General features: G+C 50.7%; 1 protein-coding gene across 3 annotated transcripts in view; it reads left to right on the plus strand.

The window, feature by feature from the left end:
- Positions 1–869: 869 nt before the first annotated feature.
- Positions 870–15,415, plus strand: part of LOC139748619 (uncharacterized) — a 448,759-nt gene continuing 434,213 nt past the window's right edge. For 2 of the 3 annotated variants that reach the window (XM_071661787.1, XM_071661788.1), the window contains exon 1: positions 870–1,037. The gene's annotated coding sequence lies outside the window, so the exon portion shown is untranslated. The remainder of the gene's footprint in view (positions 1,038–15,415) is intronic. The other variant, XM_071661785.1, reaches the window with a different exon arrangement.

The following is a 15,415-nucleotide window of genomic DNA, read 5'->3' on the forward strand; positions in this document are numbered from 1 at the left end:
ACGTCCCCCCTCTTTCCCCCCCCCCCCCCATATAGAGAGGGGGGCTCCACCCCACCGCCACGGACGGCCTCCTCCTCCCCCCCCCCCGCCCCCCTAGACTTACCTTGCTGGTCCTCCGTCACTCGGTACTGTGCCCGAGGCCCACCGCTCATGACGGGGGTGTCCTGACTACACTTGGGCTCCAGTGTGCTAGGGTCGTGCACGTGTGTGAGCAGGCAGCGCGACAGGAAGTATCGTGGAATGTTGGGTGCCCGGAGGCGACTCCCCCTGCCCCCCCTCTCCTCCTCTTCTACCACAGCAAGACCAGAGCCACAGCTCACTCCCCACCCACACACCCACATCATAGTCCCCGTCGTGTATGTGTGGGGACTGACACACTGACACACCCCCACCCACCCACACTCCAGTGGTGCACCAAACACAGGAGAAAGACAGTCATATTAAGGTGGTGGTCAGTCAGTACAGTTGGACGAGTCCCAAGCGGCCGCTTACATAACAAGCAGGAGCCACGTCGCCATCACCGCCCGCCCCCCCGACGCCGGCCTGACGCCTCCCTACACACACACACACACACACACACACACACACACCGAAATAAACGGGCAGGAACGCACACATTGCTCTTGCCCCCAACACGTCGATAATTACATATCAATTCAACAACTTTGCCCGGCAACATTACGGTCGTTAACCCGTTTCTCACGGCCCAGTCTCTCTGTGTGCTTCCTCCTCCCCCTCCCTACTGCCTCCTCCTCCTCCTCCTCCTCTTCTGCCTCTGCCGACCGGCGTTGCCCCTCCCCCCCCTCCTCCTTCCTACCCCCCGAGCCCCACATCACCAGCCAGTCAACACCTGGAACTCACAATAACAAGTGTGTGACTGGAATGAACATCTGTGTGTGTGTGTGTGCCGGGGGAAGGAACACCTGTGTGTGTGTGTGTGTCTGACTCCAGAGCCATCGGTTCGAGCGGAGGTTAGAGTGAGGCTCACTTCACCACGGGAGATTACCGCACGCACACTGCTTCCTTCTCAGCTCCTGGTGAGTACTGGCCACTGTTTTCTTACCTCACCTACCGCTATAAGGCTCGTCGTAGCCTGGCTACCAGTTATGTATGTCTCCTGCTGGGGAGGCCACCGATCTCCACCTGGCCGTGGCGTCGGCGCCTCCTCCTCCTCCGCCTCTCTCTCCCCACACACACACCCACACCACCACCACGACCCTCTCCCTACCGAAATGTCGTGCTTGTGAACTTGTGGCGCGACCGCTCGAAGTACCCGCGCCAGGCTCTTGCAAGCGCTTAATGTGCTTGGGGGTGCGTGTGTGTGTGTGTGTGTGTGTGTGTGTGTGTGTGTGGTGATGTACGGAGGGATACACGTAAGGAAGTGGTGGTGTTGAGTGTAGTGTGTGTGTGAGGCGAGGAAGGCAGAGAGAGAGAGAGAGAGAGGGGCGGCCTGGCCAAGCATGACTTGGCCATAGTATTGATTGGAGCTCACCACTACGGGGCTACATGGTTCTGGCCAGCCCTCCTTCAAGACACACACACACACACACACACACACACACACACACACACACACACACACACACACACTGCCCGCCACCACCTGCCTCGCAGCTTCCAACATCACCATCTGCTTGTGGCCACCTGGCTTGTCAGGTGTGCTGGCATGAGGTTGACGCAACCTTCACTCCTCGTTTCTCAGGGGGCGGGTGGGGGGTTGCTGTGAGGTTGGGTGTCAGACTTTGTGTGAGGTTGAGGAGGAGTATGAGTGGAGTAGGCCCACACCCACAGTGGGTCAGATGGGCGAGGTGTGAGGGAGGCACCCACTTGATGTGTGGGTCTCAGCGACATCTGCCGTGCGAGTTGTGAGGGAGGGCAGGGGTTTAATTCAGTGCGTAACATGGGATGAGGTTCTCCAGCTGACCTGTGAGTTGTGAGGGGGGTTTAAATCAATGCGTAACATGTGACGGGGTTTTCCTCCTGACATGTGAGTTGTGAGGGGGTTTAAATTCACTGCTTAACATGTGATGAGGTTCTCCAGCTGACCTGTGAGTTGTGAGGGGGGTTTAACTCAATGCGTAGCATGTGAGGCGGGATTCTCCTCCTGACATGTGAGTTGTGAGGGAGGAGGGGGTTTAATTCAGTGCTCAACATGTGACGGGGTTCTCCAGGTGACATGTGAGTTGTGGGAGAGTAATGAGGTCATTTTCCTTCATTCATTTGTATTACCCAACCACCTGTTGTATGAGTTACGACCTGTGAGTAGTTCCGTAAACAATGAAACACCTACAGAATGAAACACCTACAGAATGAAACACCTACAGAATGAAACACTTTTTCTTTTTTTTGATTCTTGAGGCAACTCACTAACCTCACATGAGTCTCTAGCGACACTTAGTGACTCATGAGCCTGGAAATCATGAGTCGTGAAGTCAAACTATGTGAAATAATGAGAGGGTAATTATATAGGAGGTGGGGGTGGGGGAGGGGAGGGGGGGTTCAGTTAACAGGACTTTGTATATCGTGGCTTGTGGTCAGGTCCAGACCTGATGTGTTCACCCCCCCCCCCCCCCGTGGCTTGTGGTCAGGTCCAGACCTGATGTGTTCACCACACACAACCCCCCCGTGGCTTGTGGTCAGGTCCAGACCTGATGTGTTCACCACACACAACCCCCCCCCCCGGTGGCTTGTGCTCAGGTCCAGACCTGATGTGTTCACCACACACAACCCCCCCGTGGCTTGTGGTCAGGTCCAGACCTGATGTGTTCACCACACACAACCCCCCCCCCCGTGGCTTGTGGTCAGGTCCAGACCTGATGTGTTCACCACACACAACCCCCCCCCCCCCCGTGGCTTGTGGTCAGGTCCAGACCTGATGTGTTCACCACACACAACCCCCCCCCCGTGGCTTGTGGTCAGGTCCAGACCTGATGTGTTCACCACACACCCCCCCCCCCCCCGTGGCTTGTGGTCAGGTCCAGACCTGATGTGTTCACCACACACAACCCCCCCCCCCCGTGGCTTGTGGTCAGGTCCAGACCTGATGTGTTCACCACACACAACCCCCCCTCGTGGCTTGTGGTCAGGTCCAGACCTGATGTGTTCACCACACACAACCCCCCCCCCCCCCCCCCAGACCTGATGTGTTCACCACACACAACCCCCCCCCGTGGCTTGTGGTCAGGTCCAGACCTGATGTGTTCACCACACACAACCCCCCCGTGGCTTGTGGTCAGGTCCAGACCTGATGTGTTCACCACACACAACCCCCCCGTGGCTTGTGGTCAGGTCCAGACCTGATGTGTTCACCACACACAACCCCCCCCCCCGTGGCTTGTGGTCAGGTCCAGACCTGATGTGTTCACCACACACAACCCCCCCCCCCGTGGCTTGTGGTCAGGTCCAGACCTGATGTGTTCACCACACACAACCCCCCCCCCCGTGGCTTGTGGTCAGGTCCAGACCTGTTGTGTTCACCACACACAACCCCCCCCCCCCGTGGCTTGTGGTCAGGTCCAGACCTGATGTGTTCACCACACACAACCCCCCCCCCCCCGTGGCTTGTGGTCAGGTCCAGACCTGATGTGTTCACCACACACAACCCCCCCCCCCCGTGGCTTGTGGTCAGGTCCAGACCTGATGTGTTCACCACACACAACCCCCCCCCCCCCGTGGCTTGTGGTCAGGTCCAGACCTGATGTGTTCACCACACACAACCCCCCCCCCCCGTGGCTTGTGGTCAGGTCCAGACCTGATGTGTTCACCACACACAACCCCCCCCGTGGCTTGTGGTCAGGTCCAGACCTGATGTGTTCACCACACACAACCCCCCCCCCCCCGTGGCTTGTGGTCAGGTCCAGACCTGATGTGTTCACCACACACAACCCCCCCCGTGGCTTGTGGTCAGGTCCAGACCTGATGTGTTCACCACACACAACCCCCCCCCCCCCGTGGCTTGTGGTCAGGTCCAGACCTGATGTGTTCACCACACACAACCCCCCCCGTGGCTTGTGGTCAGGTCCAGACCTGATGTGTTCACCACACACAACCCCCCCCCCCCTGGCTTGTGGTCAGGTCCAGACCTGTTGTGTTCACCACACACAACCCCCCCCCCCCCGTGGCTTGTGGTCAGGTCCAGACCTGATGTGTTCACCACACACAACCCCCCCGTGGCTTGTGGTCAGGTCCAGACCTGATGTGTTCACCACACACAACCCCCCCGTGGCTTGTGGTCAGGTCCAGACCTGATGTGTTCACCACACACAACCCCCCCCCCCCCCGGGGCTTGTGGTCAGGTCCAGACCTGATGTGTTCACCACACACAACCCCCCCCCCGTGGCTTGTGGTCAGGTCCAGACCTGATGTGTTAAGATGACATCACTAGCGCTTGTGTTTAAGAGCCAAAGGGGTTGGGGGGTCTCTCTCTCTCTCTCTCTCTCTCTCTCTCTCTCTCTCTCTCTCTCTCTCTCTCTCTCTCTCTCTCTCTCTCTCTCTCTCTCTTTCTCTCTCTCTCTCTCTGACTTCATGATGGCCAGGTTGAAGGCCTCTCTCTCTCTCTCTCTCTCTCTCTCTCTCTCTCTCTCTCTCTCTCTCTCTCTCTCTCTCTCTCTCTCTCTCCCTTCGTTTACCACACAATCACTCATTTTTCTCCCAGTTTACACGCGTCATTCTCGTGTTTACATTCCCTCTCTCTCTCTCTCTCACATGCCCACAGTTTGATGACAATCACGCTGGGTTCCCCCACGTACATCATCATCATCAGTCACTGTACACAACATTTACGATTTTACACACATCACGTCAACAGACACTTGTGGATATGATTCAAACTCGTGTATCTTGAACATACACTTGACTTTTACACTTCAGAGAGAGAGAGAGAGAGAGAGAGAGAGAGAGAGAGAGAGAGAGAGAGAGAGAGTGGTGGTGTGTGGAGGAGGTGGAGGAGGTGGAGGAGGCAGGCAGGCAGCAGTCGTCACAGCCCCCCCCCCCCGGGGGCCCCCTGGGTTACGTAAGCAAGCAAAGTAGCGGCGGCAGCAAGCACAATGGCCCACCTCCTCCTCCTCCGCACGAGAGAGTCACTGTGTTACGTAAGATCATTACGCGGCGCGGGGTCGAACCCCGGCTCTCCTGATCACCTCCGGGGGGGGGGGGGGGGGGGGTGTTAATCATCACCCCCCCCCCCGCCTCATTCCACGCCCGTCTTGCCTTAATGACCTCACATGCAGCCCCGATTGCTTGTGACCTGGTCTGCCAGCCATGCATACACTGGCTCTCTCATGCACTGTCTTCACTACCATGCGGTCACCATAGCTCTCTCATGCACTGTCTTCACTACCATGCGGTCACCATAGCTCTCTCATGCACTGTCTTCACTACCATGCTGTCACCATAGCTCTCTCATGCACTGTCTTCACTACCATGCGGTCACCATAGCTCTCTCATGCACTGTCTTCACTACCATGCGGTCGACATAGCTCTCTCATGCAGTCTTCACTACCATGCGGTCGACATAGCAAGCTACCATACATTCCCACCCCATACACACGCCTACCATACAACCACACAGCACTACCATACAACCACACAGCACTACCATACAACCACACAGCACTACCATACAACCACACACGCCTACCATACAACCACACAGCACTACCATACAACCACACAGCACTACCATACAACCACACACGCCTACCATACAACCACACAGCACTACCATGCAATCGACTGCCATGCGCCATGCCATCAGTCTTGGCCACCATACACACACCAGTACCAGACGCCATGCACTACCATAACTACCATCGCGACCCCTCCCCCCCCCCCGAGGTACCATACAGTGAGGTCGACCAGACACATAGTGTGGTAGCCACCAAGCCAGAGTTGCCAGATACCTCTCGCCATATATTTATTTCTCGTTCTCTCGAAGCGTTTTCAGTGAAATAGAAAACTAACCTAACTTTATGGGTTTTTTTCCCGATTTTTTCCCCGTATTCCGAAGAATTTCGTAAAGAGAAAAAAAAAAAAGGATTTAATGAGTTTATTTTGCCCAATGACTTTCATAGAAAACGGACTTTCACCAACTTTTTTTTCCTTTCTCTCTTTTTCGATTAGCGCAGAGCATGTCAAAGAAAACGGAGTTTGCCCAAGCTACATATGTATATAATTCCTTTCCTATTTTGTGTTTTTGTTTTTTTTTCTTCTTCTTTTCCATCGAAAAGGCGGACGTTAACGACCGGCGTGACATGTATCGATTAGAGAGAGAGAGAGAGAGAGAGACAGAGAGAGAGAGAGAGAGAGAGAGAGAGAGAGTGAGTGTGTGTGTGTGTGTGTGTGTGTGTGTACATGGAACATGACATATACCAATTCCACCAATATAATCACCACTTACACCACATTTTCAGAAACTTCCTTGGTGAGAGAGAGAGAAAAAAGAAGTGGACGTCCATTATTACGTTTTTTTTGTCCTTCCTTCCCTCATGTATATCTATGGCTGGGGGGGGGGGGGCGTCACGAATATGTGTGTGTGTGTGTGTGTGTGTGTGTGTGTGTGTGTGTGTGTGTATGTGTGTGTGTATGCGTGTGTGTGTGTGTGTATGTGTGTGTGTATGTGTATGTGTGTGCGTGTGTGTGTATGTGTGTGTGTGTGTGTGTGTTCCACACTCCCCTTACACGAAAATGGACGATCATCCACCACGACCCCTCACGAATCCATCGGCGCCACACGAAAGATGCGCGTGGGAGATCGTGCATCGAGGAGGTGGGTGGGGGGGGAGGGGGGGTTATCCTAATGTTAGACCGGCGACACACATTATAATTTACGGGACCGACCGACCATAGCTCAAAGAAGGTCCATTGACATCAACCCTTGGCCAAGGTCAGGGCCGGGGAGAGCGCCCTAAGGGGGGCGGGGGGGGGGAAGGCAGGCCGCTAGCTGCTCTCTCTCTCTCTCTCTCTCTCTCTCTCTCTCTCTCTCTCTCTCTCTCTCTCTCTCTCTCTCTCTCTCTCCGGGGCGAGGGAGGGTGAAGGGGGGGAGGGTGAGAGAGAGAGAGAGAGAGAGAGAGAGAGAGGAGGAGGGAGGGAGGAGCGGGGGAGGGAGGGAGGTGGCGAGGAAGAATGGGAGGGAGGGAGGGAGGGAGGGAGGGAGGGAGGGGAGGCGGGGTCATTGTGCGTTATGCAAGCAGAGTAGGGCGAGGCTTGCTCGACCCTACTGACCGGGTGTTGGGGCAAGACTGTGTTATACACAGATAAGGCGGGAAGGGGCGTCATGTATGTTACACAAACACTGGAGTGCTGGTGTATGTTATACAGTGAGGGGGCAGGGTTGGTGTATGTTATACAGTGAGGGGAGGGTTGGTGTATGTTATACAGTGAGGGGAGGGTTGGTGTATGTTATACAGTGAGGGGAGGGGTGGTGTATGTTATACAGTGAGGGGGGAGGGTTGGTGTATGTTATACAGTGAGGGGAGGGGTGGTGTATATTATACAGTGAGGGGAGGGTTGGTATGTGTTATACAGTGAGGGGGAGGGTTGGTGTATGTTATACAGTGAGGGGAGGGTTGGTGTATATTATACAGTGAGGGGGAGAGTTGTTGTATGTTATACAGTGAGGGGGAGGGTTGGTGTATGTTATACAGTGAGGGGAGGGGTGGTGTATATTATACAGTGAGGGGAGGGTTGTTGTATGTTATACAGTGAGGGGGAGAGTTGTTGTATGTTATACAGTGAGGGGGAGGGTTGGTGTATGTCATACAGTGAGGGGAGGGTTGGTGTATGTTATACAGTGAGGGGAGGGTTGGTGTATGTTATACAGTGAGGGGGCAGGGTTGGTGTATGTTATACAGTGAGGGGGAGGGTTGGTGTATGTTATACAGTGAGGGGAAGGTTGGTGTATGTTATACAGTGAGGGGAGGGTTGGTGTATGTTATACAGTGAGGGGAGAGTTGTTGTATGTTATACAGTGAGGGGAGGGTTGGTGTATGTTATACAGTGAGGGGAGGGTTGGGTATGTTATACAGTGAGGGGAGGGTTGGTGTATGTTATACAGTGAGGGGGCAGGGTTGGTGTATGTTATACAGTGAGGGGGAGGGTTGGTGTATGTTATACAGTGAGGGGAGGGTTGTTGTATGTTATACAGTGAGGGGAGGGTTGTTGTATGTTATACAGTGAGGGGAGGGTTGGTGTATGTTATACAGTGAGGGGAGGGTTGGTGTATGTTATACAGTGAGGGGGAGGGTTGGTGTATGTATGTTATACAGTAAGGGGAGGGTTGGTGTATGTTATACAGTGATGGGAGGGTGGGTTTATGTTATACAGTGAGGGGGAGGTTTGGTGTATGTTATACAGTGAGGGGGAGAGTTGTTGTATGTTATACAGTGAGGGGGAGGGTTGGTGTATGTTATACAGTGAGGGGGGAGAGTTGTTGTATGTTATACAGTGAGGGGGGAGGGTTGGTGTATGTTATACAGTGAGAGGAGGGTTGGTGTATGTTATACAGTGAGGGGGAGGGTTGGTGTATGTTATACAGTGAGGGGAGGTGTGGTGTATATTATACAGTGAGGGGAGGGTTGTTGTATGTTATACAGTGAGGGGGAGAGTTGTTGTATGTTATACAGTGAGGGGAGGGTTGGTGTATGCTATACAGTGAGGGGAGGGTTGGTGTATGTTATACAGTGAGGGGAGGGTGGGTGTATGTTATACAGTGAGGGGGAGAGTTGTTGTATGTTATACAGTGAGGGGAGGGTTGGTGTATGCTATACAGTGAGGGGAGGGTTGGTGTATGTTATACAGTGAGGGGAGGGTGGGTGTATGTTATACAGTGAGGGGGAGGGTGGGTGTATGTTATACAGTGAGGGGGGAGGGTGGGTGTATGTTATACAGTGAGGGGAGGGTTGTTGGATGTTATACAGTGAGGGGAGGGTTAGTGTATGTTATACAGTGAGGGGGAGGGTTGGTGTATGTATGTTATACAGTAAGGGGAGGGTTAGTGTATGTTATACAGTGAGGGGAGGGTTGGTGTATGTTATATAGTGAGGGGAGGGTTAGTGTATGTTATAGAGTGAGGGAAGGGTTGGTGTATGTTATACAGTGAGGGGAGGGTGGGTGTATGTTATACAGTGAGGGGAGGGTTGGTGTATGTTATACAGTGAGGGGAGGGTTGTTGTATGTTATACAATGAGGTGAGGGTTGTTGTATGTTATACAGTAAGGGGAGGGTTGGTGTATGTTATACAGTGAGGGGAGCGTTGGTGTATGCTGTACAGTGAGGGGAGGGTTGGTGTATGTTATACAGTGAGGGAGGGAAGGGTGAATGGTATGCTGGCGTAGCCTGAACATATTGGAGTGTATATATATATATATATATATATATATATATATATATATATATATATATATATATATATATATATATATTTCTTTTTTTCATACTATTCGCCATTTCTAATTTTACTACTAGTGATGGTCTATATAAATTGGATAACTTTATTGTTGATAGAATTTGTAAACAATTCACCTTCTTGTCCACATAATAGTTTATGATACGCTCGTTGTCTGTCTTAGACGATCGCATGTTTACCAAATAGCGTCCTAGCTACGTCTCTTTGTTGTATATCAACTGACTGTTATATTTCTCTCTTGTGTCTCCCCTGATGATGTGATTATTACACGAAAGTGCACTTGGGAACTTATCCTGTTTCAATTTCCCCTGTGGACTCATAGGAATATACTTGATCACGCGCAAATTTGTGATCCTTTCCAATATATATATATATATATATATATATATATATATATATATATATATATATATATATATATATATATATATATGTACACACACAAGCAGGTACAGTGACAGGACTCTGTACCACCACATATGGAAGACACGATGCCTTATTCGGGAAGCAGAGGAGAGACGTTAGCCATGTATCATATACAAGGACAAGAGTGTTGTAGTACAGGAGGAGGAGAGTGTGGCGTGCCAGGGGAACTAGATCGCTCACTCGTATACGCACAGGATGAACGACTGTCGTAGGAGCAGAGGAGGCGCTCTGGGGGGGTCGTCATTCAAGTGAAGTAGGTGATCAGCTGCGCACGCACAAGGTTGTGGAGGAAGGGTTTGGTGATTGTGATGAAGCAAAGAAATGGTGATTGTGTGTGATACAAAGACATGGTGATGTTAGTATACAAACAACTGTGCTGATTGTTATATATATATATATATATATATATATATATATATATATATATATATATATATATATATATAGATATTCTCTTTTTTTTCTCTACAATTCGCCATTTCCCGCGTTAGCGAGGTAGCGTTAAGAACAGAGGACTGAGCCTTTGAGGGAATATCCTCACTTGTCCCCCTTCTCTGTTCCTTCTTTTGGAAAATTAAAAACGAGAGGGGAGGATTTCCAGCCCCCCCGCTCCCTCCCCTTTTAGTCGCCTTCTACGACACGCAGGGAATACGTGGGAAGTATTCTTTCTCCCCTATCCCATATATATATATATATATATATATATATATATATATATATATATATATATATATATATATATATATAAAGAGGTGGTGATTATTAGCGTCTAACAAAGGGTAAGGTGATTCGTTAGCATGAAAATAGTGGTGATAATTAGCACAAACAAAGAGATGATGATTGTTAGCATAAAACAAAGGGGGGGTTTGGGGGGATGTGGGTGGAAGGAGGGGGTGATTTAGATAGATCATAGAGTGTATGTTTGTGTTGATGTTGTGTGTATGTTCAGTCCTTAGTGACATTGTCCCTATCAACTTTGTACGTCAGTCATGCGTCATGGCCTGGATGGTGACGTCAGATGGTGTGTCATGCAGCTGGCCTTGTTATGAACACTAGAGCAACGTGGCGTTACGTTACCCGCGTGACAGCCGTAGCGTTACGGGGTGGTTCATGTGTGACCATTAAGAAAAATAAGTGGAATTGATCCTCGTTCGTTTTGACAGGGTGAGGAGGCCAGTTGTCAAGTCAGTGTGCAGGGGTTCGATTCTCGCTTATATCAGAGCTGTGTTGACGACGGGGGCTGTGGAAGGCTGGAGTTAGCTGGCGGTGGCCTGCTTTTAGCTGACGGGAAGGACAGCTATGTTCGAAGCTAGTGTGTTGTACACGGTGTGTGTGTGTGTGTGTGTGTGTGTGAGAGAGAGAGAGAGAGAGAGAGAGAGAGAGAGAGAGAGAGAGAGAGAGAGAGAGAGAGAGAGAGCGTATAGGGAGCTTAATATGCGTTCTACGGGAAGCTTGATATACCATGTATATGGTGGGAAATAAGCTTGAAAAAAGCTGACCTCGCTAGAGAACCAAACGTAGGTAAGCTAAGGGTTCTCGAGAGAACACAGCTCAGCAAAGCTTACTGTTGTGTAGGGAATAAAGCTTAGGAAAGCTGGCTGTGTTCTCTAGAGATGAAAGCTTAGGAAAGCTGGCTGTGTTCTCTAGAGAAGAAAGCTTCGGAAGGCTGGCTGTTCTCTAGAGATGAAAGCTTAGGAAAGCTGGCTGTGTTCTCTAGAGATGAAAGCTTAGGAAAGCTGGTTGTGTTCTCTAGAGATGAAAGCTTAGGAAAGCTGGTTGTGTTCTCTAGAGATGAAAGCTTATGAAAGCTGGCTGTGTTCTCTAGAGATGAAAGCTTAGGAAAGCTGGCTGTGTTCTCTAGAGATGAAAGCTTAGGAAGGCTGGCTGTGTTCTCTAGAGAAGAAAGCTTCGGAAGGCTGGCTGTTCTCTAGAGATGAAAGCTTAGGAAAGCTGGTTGTGTTCTCTAGAGATGAAAGCTTAGGAAAGCTGGCTGTGTTCTCTAGAGATGAAAGCTTAGGAAAGCTGGCTGTGTTCTCTAGAGATGAAAGCTTAGGAAAGCTGGCTGTGTTCTCTAGAGATGAAAGCTTAGGAAAGCTGGCTGTGTTCTCTAGAGATGAAAGCTTAGGAAAGCTGGCTGTGTTCTCTAGAGATGAAAGCTTAGGAAAGCCGGCTGTGTTCTCTAGAGATGAAAGCTTAGGAAAGCTGGTTGTGTTCTCTAGAGATGAAAGCTTCGGAAGGCTGGCTGTTCTCTAGAGATGAAAGCTTAGGAAAGCTGGTTGTGTTCTCTAGAGAAGAAAGCTTCGGAAGGCTGGCTGTTCTCTAGAGAAGAAAGCTTAGGGAAGGTTACTGTTTTGCATAGAAGAAAGCTTAGGAAAGCTGACTGTTCTCTAGAGAAGAAAGCTTAGGAAAGCTGGCTGTGTTCAAGGGAACAAAGGAAAGCTGATTGTTCTGTAGAGAACAAAGCTTAGGGTAGCTGGCTTTTCTAGAGATCAAAGCTTAGGGCACCTAAATGCTTTCTAGAGAAAGCTTAGGAAAGCTGATGGCACACATTAACACTGACGAATAAATTAATAGAAAATAGATAGAAATAGAAAATAGATAGAAATAGATAGAAAATTAACCAAGTGAACTTACACTTTTTTCTCGGGATAATACTTAAGAAAAGTGGAAGTCGTCAATGTTCAAAGTCCTTAAGTATCTCCTGAAGTATTCTACTTAAGTACTGTAGTGTGTAGTGGTGCGTCTTGGTCACTGAACACTTTTTTTATTTGAACATTTTATGTCGTCACGGAACGAAGCTGTGGGCGAGAGCCGACCTGACACAGAAGGGGACACAGACGCAGAGGAAGAGACAATAAGATGGTTTTTGTGTAGAAAGTGGAATAATATCTGCTGCCAGGGTGAAGTGGGTCAGGTGGGTGGGTGGGTGGGTGGGGTAGGTGGGTCTGCTGGTGCTGGGGTCAGACATGAGAAGGTCAGGAGTTCCAGAACCTGAGCGGTGGAGGGGAAGAAAGACACATCTCAGCCATATATGTGTTGACTGATACAGGTTCCATTCATCTTTCATCACACATCACAGATGTGAAAGAATGATAATGATAATTAATTAATTAATTAATGATAATAATAATGATAATAATGATAAAAGAAGTGAAAATTACAACTATAAGAATATGATAGTCACCTGTGGACTACATTCGCACACAAACAAAAGGCCACAAAGAACAAACAAGTACATTATACAAGCTTTCTTATACTAACAAAAGCAGAGGTTGAACAAAAAGTATTTGTTGCGTCCGTAGGAGGGGTCAACATGGGGCAGCTCCCTCCCTCACCATACAGACGTCCATCACCCTTACCTCCGTCTCTGGCTCAGGATAAACACAGACACTCCTCCCTTCCTGGCCCAGGATGAAGACAACAAATACTAACATCCCTCCCTCCCTGGCCTAGGATAAACACAACACATCCCTCCCTCCCTGGCCTAGGATAAACACAACACATCTCTCCCTCCCTGGCCTAGGATAAACACAACACATCCCTCCCTCCCTGGCCTAGGATAAACACAACACATCCCTCCCTTCCTGGCCTAGGATAAACACAACACATCCCTCCCTCCCTGGCCTAGGATAAACACAACACATCCCTCCCTCCCTGGCCTAGGATAAACACAACACATCCCTCCCTCCCTGGCCTAGGATAAACACAACAGACACACATCTATCCATTCCTGGCTTAGGATAACACAACAGACGCTCACATCCCTCCCTCCCTGGCCTGGGATAAACGCAAAAGACACACATCTCTCCATCCCTGGCCTGGGATAACACATCAGACACCCACATCCATCCCTTCCTGGCCCAGGATAAACACAGACCTGTAACCGGATTTGACTTAACTTGCATTCCAACCGGCAGGTTATACGGGGGGGGGGGGGGGCGTTACCCCTACAGCCCTTCCGTCTGGCTGAACCCCCCCTCCCCCCCCCCCTCCCCCACTTCTCCCGTCACCCTATTGCCCCTATCATCCCCCCCCCCAGACGCCCCCATGTTGCTTCCCCCCCCTCCAAGGCGTGCTTGTGTAGCGGCTGGCGGAGGCACTGACCTCACTATACGGTGTTGCTGGGAGGGCTACACGACCCCCCCACCCACCCCCCCACCATCCACCCCCATCCTCTGTATGTGTGTGTGTGTGTGTGTGTGTGTGTGTGTGTGTGTGTGTGTGTGTGTGTGTGTGTGTGACTGTCAGATTATGTAGGGGTGCCCGAGTGGCATACGTAAGGGGTTTCTGGAGAGGTGTAGGGCACTGGGTGTGGGTGGTGGTTAGGCTGACGTAAAGCTGTGTGTGTGTGTGTGTGTGTGTGTGTGTGTGTGTGTGTGTGTGTGTGTGTGTTGTAGGTGTAGGTGTAGAATCGCTGTTGTGTAGGTGGTAATTCGGTGGGTAGGTGGATGTGAGGATGGGTAGGTTAGGTGGAGGAAGGAGAACATAGGTGGGGAAGGGGTGGTTTAGGTGTTTGTAGGTGGGAGCAGATGTGTGTGGCTGGGATTGTGAGTGTATGTAGTGGTAATGTCTGGGGTGTATGTGTGCAGGGGGTGAATGTCTGTGTAGATGGGAGTGGACGTGTGTAGTGGTATTGTCGGGGTGTATGAGTAGGAGTGGACGTGTGTCGTGTTGGTAGTGTATGTGGGAAGGGTGGAGAGGTGTGTGTGTGTAGTGTTATGTGGATAATTGAGTATATTCAATGAAGATGAAATCGATGGTATAAAACATAGAGTCAAGATAAGGTTATAATGATGAAAGGGTGTCAGACAGACCGTCTGTACACGGTCATTAAAGGTTATTAATGATGTTTACTGTGGTTGGGATGGGGCTGTTCTTGTGGCGATCTGTTACGTTGCTCGGATGGGGTCGCTGTGCTTGTGGTGCCGCCGAACTGCAACCCAGGGGACGAGGGATCTCCGGTGACGGGAGATGAAGGTAGTGGGGGGGAAGGATGCTGCAGCTTCTAACTCAAACCGTCGGATGTGGGTCAGGTGATGAGTGGAGTGAGAGAGAGGTCGTCAGTGTGGTGAGCGCTTCTTGATGGCCGGTGGAAGAGGGACCCGAGGATGGGTGATCTTACATGGCATTTCCAGTCGCCTCACAGTTGTGTGGTGAGGAGGGAGGAGGACCAGGCTGAGAGAGGCGGAGGGATGAGTGAAGGATGGGCAGTACATGTTCATGAGTGCTGCGAGTCCATGTGTCTCGAATGTGTAGAGTTAATGTGTGGTAGATGTTGGGGATGTGTGGTAGTGGTAGGGTGTAGGGGGTGTGTCAGTGTGTATAGGTGGGTGTTGGGTTGGTGTAGGTGGTTGTAGAAGGGGGGAAGGGGATGGGTGTGGGATTGTGTGGGACAACAGATGGGTGTGGGATTGTGTGGGACAACAGGTGGGTGTGATGGTGTGTAGGGAGTGTTGAGTGGTGGGTGTAGAGGTATGTAGGAGGGTGTGTGAGTGTCCAGTATTGGGGAGGTTATGCAGGTGTAGCACTGGGTGTAGCTTAGGGATGCGTAGGCATGACTGGGTGTAGATCATAGCCTAGCGGTAG

The sequence above is a fragment of the Panulirus ornatus genome, chromosome 5, assembly GCF_036320965.1.
Source record: "Panulirus ornatus isolate Po-2019 chromosome 5, ASM3632096v1, whole genome shotgun sequence".
Lineage (NCBI taxonomy): Eukaryota > Metazoa > Arthropoda > Malacostraca > Decapoda > Palinuridae > Panulirus > Panulirus ornatus.